This window comes from Cherax quadricarinatus, chromosome 44, assembly GCF_038502225.1.
Source record: "Cherax quadricarinatus isolate ZL_2023a chromosome 44, ASM3850222v1, whole genome shotgun sequence".
Classification (NCBI taxonomy): domain Eukaryota; kingdom Metazoa; phylum Arthropoda; class Malacostraca; order Decapoda; family Parastacidae; genus Cherax; species Cherax quadricarinatus.
The window spans coordinates 26,626,417-26,636,892 of NC_091335.1; the positions used below are offsets into that span (position 1 = coordinate 26,626,417).

The 10,476-nt window shown below is 42.8% G+C and overlaps 1 protein-coding gene across 13 annotated transcripts in view; it reads right to left on the reverse strand.

Moving 5' to 3' along the window:
• Positions 1 to 10,476, reverse strand: part of LOC128697336 (mannosylglucosyl-3-phosphoglycerate phosphatase) — a 495,221-nt gene that overhangs the window by 230,801 nt on the left and 253,944 nt on the right. For 6 of the 13 annotated variants that reach the window (XR_011393159.1, XM_070094204.1, XM_070094207.1 and 3 more), the window contains exon 1: positions 286 to 554. The exons of 3 other annotated variants lie outside the window; for them this stretch is intronic. The gene's annotated coding sequence lies outside the window, so the exon portion shown is untranslated. Of the gene's footprint in view, positions 1 to 285; positions 555 to 10,476 lie in introns of those variants that run through there. 4 more of the 13 variants (XM_070094205.1, XM_070094211.1, XM_070094206.1 and 1 more) reach the window with 4 other exon arrangements.

A 10,476-nucleotide genomic window follows, 5' to 3' on the forward strand; every position in this document is an offset into this window, starting at 1 on the left:
ATATATATATATATATATATAATATATAATATATATATATATATATAATATATATATATATATATAATATATATATATATATATATATATATATATATATATATATATATATATATATATATATATATATATATATATATATATATATATATATAAAGTAACCCTTGACAACGTAACTTGCTCTAGTTTATAGTTTTCTTTCTGACGTACGAATGAAAATCCCGAAAACAAAAAAAAGGTTAGTGTCAACTTTTCTGAGTTGAACAATAAAAATATCAGAGTTACCTTCCAGTATTTGCTCTGAAAACTAAAATAAACCGCGGGAATGGAGTTATTTTAACGCAAAATAAAGTTATGAGAGCAAGACGCGCACCAACACAATGTCATAGTATCAGCTTACACACACGTCATGTGTTTAAGGCAGCAGCACCATAACTGAAGCTTTGCAAGCTGCTGCTGACACTGCAGTAATGGTATGTGTGAGCGCGTGCGTGTTGTGTGAGTCAGGAGGAAGTGCATGCACACTTGACGAGAGTGTACGCACTACTGGCACACTGTCTCTGATACCAACCTCTCTTACCTTGACTCTCCTCCATCCCTCCCCAACAACAACAGTTACTCCACCACCACCTCCTCCTCCCTCAAATGAATTCCAACCTCTTCCCTCCTGCATAAGCACACACACACACGCGCGCGCACACACACACACACACACACACACACACACACACACACACACACACACACACACACACACACACACACACACACACACACACAGGTGTACATTTGGATTTATATCTACAGTTCACTTACCTGTTACAAGTAAATTTAGGAAATTTGCTTAGTATATCTGGTGTCTTATTTTCATTAATAAGATATCTTGACATCTCTGTCTATCTCTGTATTCGTCAATAAGTGGACAATTAAGCACATAGTGTTCAAGACAGTGACCATATGCCTGACTACATAATTTGCATTTAATTTAATCATCATCTGTGTGACTCCCAAACTGCCAGAAGTACTTGTAACCAAGCCTAAGCCTGGCCACTACAACATCAGTCAGTACTTGTAACCAAGCCTAAGCCTGGCCACTACAACATCAGTCATTACTTGTAACCAAGCCTAAGCCTAGCCACTACAACATCAGTCAGTACTTGTAACCAAGCCTAAGCCTGGCCACTATAACATCAGTCAGTACTTGTAACCAAGCCTAAGCCTGGCCACTACAACATCAGTCAGTACTTGTAACCAAGCCTAAGCCTGGCCACTACAACATTAGTCAGTACTTGTAACCAAGCCTAAGCCTGGCTGCTACAACATCAGTCAGTGTTCACATTGCAAGTTGCTCCATAAACATACTTATCTACGTTCATGTTATTATAGTGGGTTATAGATCTACTCAGACTTCTAACTGCATTCCTATAACATTCACTTACATTATTTACTTCTCTCCTAATATTATTCCTAATGCTAGACACAGATATACCAAAGTTATATTCTACATTCTCCTTCTGGGTACTCGCCTTGGCTAACATATCAACTTTATCATGAAGGAGTAATCTAATGTCTGATGGGATCCATAGTAACTGTACATTAATTCCTTTTTCTCGGATTTTTCAGTATTTATACCTGGTTTATCCAATGAGTCATTATATGAGTCAAGAGCCTTCAATGATGACATAGAATCAGTAATGATGATAGAGTCAAGCTCAGTGTCATAGGTTAGCTTTAGCGCCATTAGGACTGCAAACAATTCAGTTTGCAGTGTAGACGCCCAGTTGTTAATTCTTATGCCTAACTCAACAAATTTATTATGGTTCTTAACTAGGGAGGTGGCAACAAGAGCAGATGCAGCCCTGCCAGAAGACTCCTGCTGGAGGTGGCAACAAGAGCAGATGCAGCACTGCCAGAAGACTCCTGCTGGAGGTGGCAACAAGAGCAGATGCAGCCCTGCCAGAAGACTCCTGCTGGAGGTGGCAACAAGAGCAGATGCAGCACTGCCAGAAGACTCCTGCTGGAGGTGGCAACAAGAGCAGATGCAGCCCTGCCAGAAGACTCCTGCTGGAGGTGACAACAAGAGCAGATGCAGCCCTGCCAGAAGACTCCTGCTGGAGGTGGCAACAAGAGCAGATGCAGCACTGCCAGAAGATTCCTGCTGGAGGTGACAACAAGAGCAGATGCAGCCCTGCCAGAAGACTCCTGCTGGAGGTGGCAACAAGAGCAGATGCATCACTGCCAGAAGACTCCTGCTGGAGGTGACAACAAGAGCAGATGCAGCCCTGCCAGAAGACTCCTGCTGGAGGTGACAACAAGAGCAGATGCAGCCCTGCCAGAAGACTCCTGCTGGAGGTGGCAACAAGAGCAGATGCAGCCCTGCCAGAAGACTCCTGCTGGAGGTGGCAACAAGAGCAGATGCAGCCCTGCCAGAAGACTCCTGTTTAGATCCATCAGTGTATATAACTTGTGATAACTTATTACTACCAGCTAGGTGAGAAATTTCTTCTTGAGCAGCTGCTTTAACAAGTGATTTAAGGGATTACTAGCAATGAGCTTCTTAGGAGGGGCTTGCAGGTACGTGATTTTAAATGAACACATTAGCTAGGTAAAACTTGTGATTTTGGCTTAAATAACAACGCTCTTCTTGCCGAATAAGGCAAGCGAAAATTTGTGTATGCAATAATTTCGCAAAAATTATTCTGAACCTTACGAAAAAAATATATTTCATTGTGTTTGGTTATTATTAAATTATTGTAAGGTTATGCAAAATATATTTAGTTGGATTAGGCTAAATTAAATTAGGCTCGTTATAATAAGGTTAGATAAGTTTTCTAAGGTTCTTTTGGTACAAAATTATCTTTTACAGTAACATAAATGAAAAGAATGTATCTTTAAATGTATAAGAGAAAATTTTAGAAGGGACTTAATTTTAAACGAGTTCTTGCTAACTGACCAATTTTACCTCTTCGGCACGACACACACACACACACACACACACCCACACACACACACACACACACACACACACACACACACACACACACACACACACACACACACACACATGAAAAAGCCAGGATGAGCCCATGGTTTACCCAAAGGTGCAGGGAGGCAAAAACCAAGTGTGCTAGGGAATGGAAGAAATATAGAAGGCAAAGGACCCAGGAGAATAAGGAGAGCAGTCGTAGAGCCAGAAACGAATATGCACAGATAAGAAGGGAGGCCCAAAGACAATATGAAAATGACATAGCAGCGAAAGCCAAATCTGACCCGAAACTGTTGTACAGCCACATCAGGAGGAAAACAACAGTCAAGGACCAGGTAATCAGGCTAAGGAAGGAAGGAGGAGAGACAACAAGAAATGACCGTGAAGTATGTGAGGAACTCAACAAGAGATTCAAAGAAGTGTTCACAGAGGAGACAGAAGGGGCTCCAGAAAGACGGATAGGTGGGGCACACCAACATGTGCTGGACACAGTGCACACAACCGAGGAAGAAGTGAAGAGGCTTCTGAGTGAGCTAGATACCTCAAAGGCAATGGGGCCAGATAACATCTCCCCATGGGTATTGAGAGAGGGAGCAGAGGCGCTATGTGTACCCCTAACAACAATATTCAATACATCTATCGAAACAGGGAGATTGCCTGAGGCATGGAAGACAGCAAATGTAGTCCCAATCTTTAAAAAGGAGACAGACATGAAGCATTAAACTACAGACCAGTGTCACTGACATGTATAGTATGCAAAATCATGGAGAAGATTATCAGGAGAAGAGTGGTGGAACACCTAGAAAGGAACGATCTCATCAACAGCAGCCAACATGGTTTCAGGGACGGGAAATCCTGTGTCACAAACCTACTGGAGTTCTATGACATGGTGACAGCAGTAAGACAAGAGAGAGAGGGGTGGGTGGATTGCATTTTCTTGGACTGCAAGAAGGCGTTTGACACAGTTCCACACAAGAGATTGGTGCAAAAACTGGAGGACCAAGCAGGGATAACAGGGAAGGCACTACAATGGATCAGGGAATACTTGTCAGGAAGACAGCAGCGAGTCATGGTACGTGGCGAGGTGTCAGAGTGGGCACCTGTGAACAGCGGAGTCCCACAGGGGTCAGTCCTAGGACCAGTGCTGTTTCTGGTATTTGTGAACGACATGACGGAAGGAATAGACTCTGAGGTGTCCGTGTTTGCAGATGACGTGAAGTTGATGAGAAGAATTCACTCGATCGAAGATCAGGCAGAACTACAATGGGATCTGGACAGGCTGCAGACCTGGTCCAGCAATTGGCTCCTGGAGTTCAATCCCACCAAGTGCAAAGTCACTGACTGATGTTGTAGTGGCCAGGCTTAGGCTTGGTTACAAGTACTTCTGGCAGTTTGGGAGTCACACAGATGATGATTAAATTAAATGCAAATTATGTAGTCAGGCATATGGTCACTGTCTTGAACACTATGTGCTTAATTGTCCAAGCTTAGGCTTGGTTACAAGTACTGACTGATGTTGTAGTAGCCAGGCTTACGCTTGGTTACAAGTACTGACTGATGTTGTAGTGGCTAGGCTTAGGCTTGGTTACAAGTAATGACTGATGTTGTAGTGGCCAGGCTTAGGCTTGGTTACAAGTACTGACTGATGTTGTAGTGGCCAGGCTTAGGCTTGGTTACAAGTACTTCTGGCAGTTTGGGAGTCACACAGATGATGATTAAATTAAATGCAAATTATGTAGTCAGGCATATGGTCACTGTCTTGAACACTATGTGCTTAATTGTCAGTCAGTACTTGTAACCAAGCCTAAGCCTGGCCACTACAACATCAGTCATTACTTGTAACCAAGCCTAAGCCTAGCCACTACAACATCAGTCAGTACTTGTAACCAAGCCTAAGCCTGGCTACTACAACATCAGTCAGTACTTGTAACCAAGCCTAAGCCTGGCCACTATAACATCAGTCAGTACTTGTAACCAAGCCTAAGCCTGGCCACTACAACATCAGTCAGTACTTGTAACCAAGCCTAAGCCTGACCACTACAACATTAGTCAGTACTTGTAACCAAGCCTAAGCCTGGCTGCTACAACATCAGTCAGTGTTCACATTGCAAGTTGCTCCATAAACATACTTATCTACGTTCATGTTATCATAGTGGGTTATAGATCTACTCAGACTTCTAACTGCATTCCTATAACATTCACTTACATTATTTACTTCTCTCCTAATATTATTCCTAATGCTAGACACAGATATACCAAAGTTATATTCTACATTCTCCTTCTGGGTACTCGCCTTGGCTAACATATCAACTTTATCATGAAGGAGTAATCCAATGTCTGATGGGATCCATAGTAACTGTACATTAATTCCTTTTTCTCGGATTTTTCAGTATTTATACCTGGTTTATCCAATGAGTCATTATATGAGTCAAGAGCCTTCAATGATGACATAGAATCAGTAATGATGATAGAGTCAAGCTCAGTGTCATAGGTTAGCTTTAGCGCCATTAGGACTGCAAACAATTCAGTTTGCAGTGTAGACGCCCAGTTGTTAATTCTTATGCCTAACTCAACAAATTTATTATGGTTCTTAACTAGGGAGGTGGCAACAAGAGCAGATGCAGCCCTGCCAGAAGACTCCTGCTGGAGGTGGCAACAAGAGCAGATGCAGCACTGCCAGAAGACTCCTGCTGGAGGTGGCAACAAGAGCAGATGCAGCCCTGCCAGAAGACTCCTGCTGGAGGTGACAACAAGAGCAGATGCAGCCCTGCCAGAAGACTCCTGCTGGAGGTGGCAACAAGAGCAGATGCAGCACTGCCAGAAGATTCCTGCTGGAGGTGACAACAAGAGCAGATGCAGCCCTGCCAGAAGACTCCTGCTGGAGGTGGCAACAAGAGCAGATGCATCACTGCCAGAAGACTCCTGCTGGAGGTGACAACAAGAGCAGATGCAGCCCTGCCAGAAGACTCCTGCTGGAGGTGACAACAAGAGCAGATGCAGCCCTGCCAGAAGACTCCTGCTGGAGGTGGCAACAAGAGCAGATGCAGCCCTGCCAGAAGACTCCTGCTGGAGGTGGCAACAAGAGCAGATGCAGCCCTGCCAGAAGACTCCTGTTTAGATCCATCAGTGTATATAACTTGTGATAACTTATTACTACCAGCTAGGTGAGAAATTTCTTCTTGAGCAGCTGCTTTAACAAGTGATTTAAGGGATTACTAGCAATGAGCTTCTTAGGAGGGGCTTGCAGGTACGTGATTTTAAATGAACACATTAGCTAGGTAAAACTTGTGATTTTGGCTTAAATAACAACGCTCTTCTTGCCGAATAAGGCAAGCGAAAATTTGTGTATGCAATAATTTCGCAAAAATTATTCTGAACCTTACGAAAAAAATATATTTCATTGTGTTTGGTTATTATTAAATTATTGTAAGGTTATGCAAAATATATTTAGTTGGATTAGGCTAAATTAAATTAGGCTCGTTATAATAAGGTTAGATAAGTTTTCTAAGGTTCTTTTGGTACAAAATTATCTTTTACAGTAACATAAATGAAAAGAATGTATCTTTAAATGTATAAGAGAAAATTTTAGAAGGGACTTAATTTTAAACGAGTTCTTGCTAATTGACCAATTTTACCTCTTCGGCACGACACACACACACACACACACACACACACACACACACACACACACACACACACACACATGAAAAAGCCAGGATGAGCCCATGGTTTACCCAAAGGTGCAGGGAGGCAAAAACCAAGTGTGCTAGGGAATGGAAGAAATATAGAAGGCAAAGGACCCAGGAGAATAAGGAGAGCAGTCGTAGAGCCAGAAACGAATATGCACAGATAAGAAGGGAGGCCCAAAGACAATATGAAAATGACATAGCAGCGAAAGCCAAATCTGACCCGAAACTGTTGTACAGCCACATCAGGAGGAAAACAACAGTCAAGGACCAGGTAATCAGGCTAAGGAAGGAAGGAGGAGAGACAACAAGAAATGACCGTGAAGTATGTGAGGAACTCAACAAGAGATTCAAAGAAGTGTTCACAGAGGAGACAGAAGGGGCTCCAGAAAGACGGATAGGTGGGGCACACCAACATGTGCTGGACACAGTGCACACAACCGAGGAAGAAGTGAAGAGGCTTCTGAGTGAGCTAGATACCTCAAAGGCAATGGGGCCAGATAACATCTCCCCATGGGTATTGAGAGAGGGAGCAGAGGCGCTATGTGTACCCCTAACAACAATATTCAATACATCTATCGAAACAGGGAGATTGCCTGAGGCATGGAAGACAGCAAATGTAGTCCCAATCTTTAAAAAAGGAGACAGACATGAAGCATTAAACTACAGACCAGTGTCACTGACATGTATAGTATGCAAAATCATGGAGAAGATTATCAGGAGAAGAGTGGTGGAACACCTAGAAAGGAACGATCTCATCAACAGCAGCCAACATGGTTTCAGGGACGGGAAATCCTGTGTCACAAACCTACTGGAGTTCTATGACATGGTGACAGCAGTAAGACAAGAGAGAGAGGGGTGGGTGGATTGCATTTTCTTGGACTGCAAGAAGGCGTTTGACACAGTTCCACACAAGAGATTGGTGCAAAAACTGGAGGACCAAGCAGGGATAACAGGGAAGGCACTACAATGGATCAGGGAATACTTGTCAGGAAGACAGCAGCGAGTCATGGTACGTGGCGAGGTGTCAGAGTGGGCACCTGTGAACAGCGGGGTCCCACAGGGGTCAGTCCTAGGACCAGTGCTGTTTCTGGTATTTGTGAACGACATGACGGAAGGAATAGACTCTGAGGTGTCCGTGTTTGCAGATGACGTGAAGTTGATGAGAAGAATTCACTCGATCGAAGACCAGGCAGAACTACAAAGGGATCTGGACAGGCTGCAGACCTGGTCCAGCAATTGGCTCCTGGAGTTCAATCCCACCAAGTGCAAAGTCATGAAGATTGGGGAAGGGCAAAGAAGACCGCAGACGGAGTACAGTCTAGGGGGCCAGAGACTACAAACCTCACTCAAGGAAAAAGATCTTGGGGTGAGTATAACACCAGGCACATCTCCTGAAGCGCACATCAACCAAATAACTGCTGCAGCATATGGGCGCCTAGCAAACCTCAGAACAGCATTCCGACATCTTAATAAGGAATCATTCAGGACCCTGTACACCGTGTACGTTAGGCCCACATTGGAGTATGCGGCACCAGTTTGGAACCCACACCTAGCCAAGCACGTAAAGAAACTAGAGAAAGTGCAAAGGTTTGCAACAAGACTAGTCCCAGAGCTAAGAGGTATGTCCTACGAGGAGAGGTTAAGGGAAATCAACCTGACGACACTGGAGGACAAGAGAGATAGGGGGGACATGATAACGACATACAAAATACTGAGAGGAATTGACAAGGTGGACAAAGACAGGATGTTCCAGAGATTGGACACAGTAACAAGGGGACACAGTTGGAAGCTGAAGACACAGATAAATCACAGGGATGTTAGGAAGTATTTCTTCAGCCACAGAGTAGTCAGTAAGTGGAATAGTTTGGGAAGCGATGTAGTGGAGGCAGGATCCATACATAGCTTTAAGCAGAAGTATGATAAAGCTCACGGCTCAGGGAGAGTGACCTAGTAGCGATCAGTGAAGAGGCGGGGCCAGGAGCTCGGACTCGACCCCCGCAACCTCAACTAGGTGAGTACAACTAGGTGAGTACACACACACACACACACACACACACATACACACATACACACACACACATACATACACACACACACACACACACACACACACACACACACACACATATATACACACACATACACACACATACACTCACATACACACACACACACACACATATATATATATATATATATATATATATATATATATATATATGGCGTGCCGAATAGGCAGAACTTGCCATCTTGGCTTAAATAGCAACGCTCATCTTGCCATATAGGACAAGTGAAAATTTGTGTATGCAATAATTTCGCCAAAATCATTCTGAACCTAACGAAAAAAATATATTTCACTGTGTTTAGTATTAAATTATTGTTTACCTGGAGTTTACCTGGAGAGAGTTTCGGGGGTCAATGCCCCCGCGGCCCGGTCTGTGACCAGGCCTGTAAACAAATCTAAAATATATTTAGTTGGGTTAGGCTAAAATAAACTGAGCTTGTTATAATAAGGTTAGGTAAGTTTCCTAAGATTCCTTTGGTGCAAAATTAAAAAATTTTTACATTAACATTAATGAAAAAAATATATCTTTAAATATATAAGAGAAAATTTCAGAAAGGACTTAATTTTAAATGAGTTCTTGCTAATTGACTAGTTTTACATATTCGGCACGACATATATATATATATATATATATATATATATATATATATATATATATATGAGAGTGTAGCTATACCAACGCTCTTATATGGGTGTGAAGCATGGATGGTGAATGTTGCAACAAGGAGAAGGTTGGAGGCAGTGGAGATGTCATGTCTGAGGGCAATGTGTGGTGTGAATATAATGCAGAGAATTCGTAGTTTGGAAATTAGGAGGAGGTGCGGGATTACCAAAACTGTTGTCCAGAGTGCTGAGGAAGGGTTGTTGAGGTGGTTCGGACATGTAGAGAGGGTAAAACAAAACAGAATGACTTCGAGAGTGTATAAATCTGTTGTGGAAGGAAGGCAGGGTAGGGGTCGGCCTATGAAAGGCTGAAGGGAGGGGGTAAAGGAGGTTTTGTGTGAGAGGGGCTTGAACTTCCAGCAGGCATGCGTGAGTGTGTTAGAAGCGAATGGAGGCAAATGATTTTTAATACTTGACGTGCTGTTGGAGTGTGAGCAAAGTAACATTTATGAAGGGATTCAAGGAAACCGGCAGGTCGGACTTGAGTCCTGGAGATGGGAAGTACAGTGCCTGCACTCTGAAGGAGGGGTGTTAATGTTGCAGTTTTATAACTGTAGTGTAAGCACGCCTCGGGCAAGATAATGATGGAATGATGATTTTTTTCTTTTTTTTTTTGACCACCCTGCCTTGGTGGGAGACTGCCGATGTGTTTATATATCTATTATATATCAATAACAAATTGCGATTAGCCGGGGGATCGAACCCGTGGATCATACAATTGTATGGTCCAGTGGTTAGGGCGTCGTGAATTTTCGCTCTCTTTCCACGAGGCGGGCTAAAACAACACGGGTTCGATCCCCCGGCTAGCCGCAGTTAGTTATTGATTAAATACCGCTTGTTCCTGGTTACAATATATATATATATATATATATATATATATATATATATATATATATATATATATATATATATATATATATTGTAATAACCATCACTTGTTTCACTGTCATATAAATTTGTATCCATGTTAATAACAGGCTGGCACGATGGATATACCCAGGTTCAAGTGTGTGCGTGTTACCAACGTTAATTGTTACTCACGTGTGTGTAAACGTTACAACCTGTGGTTTACC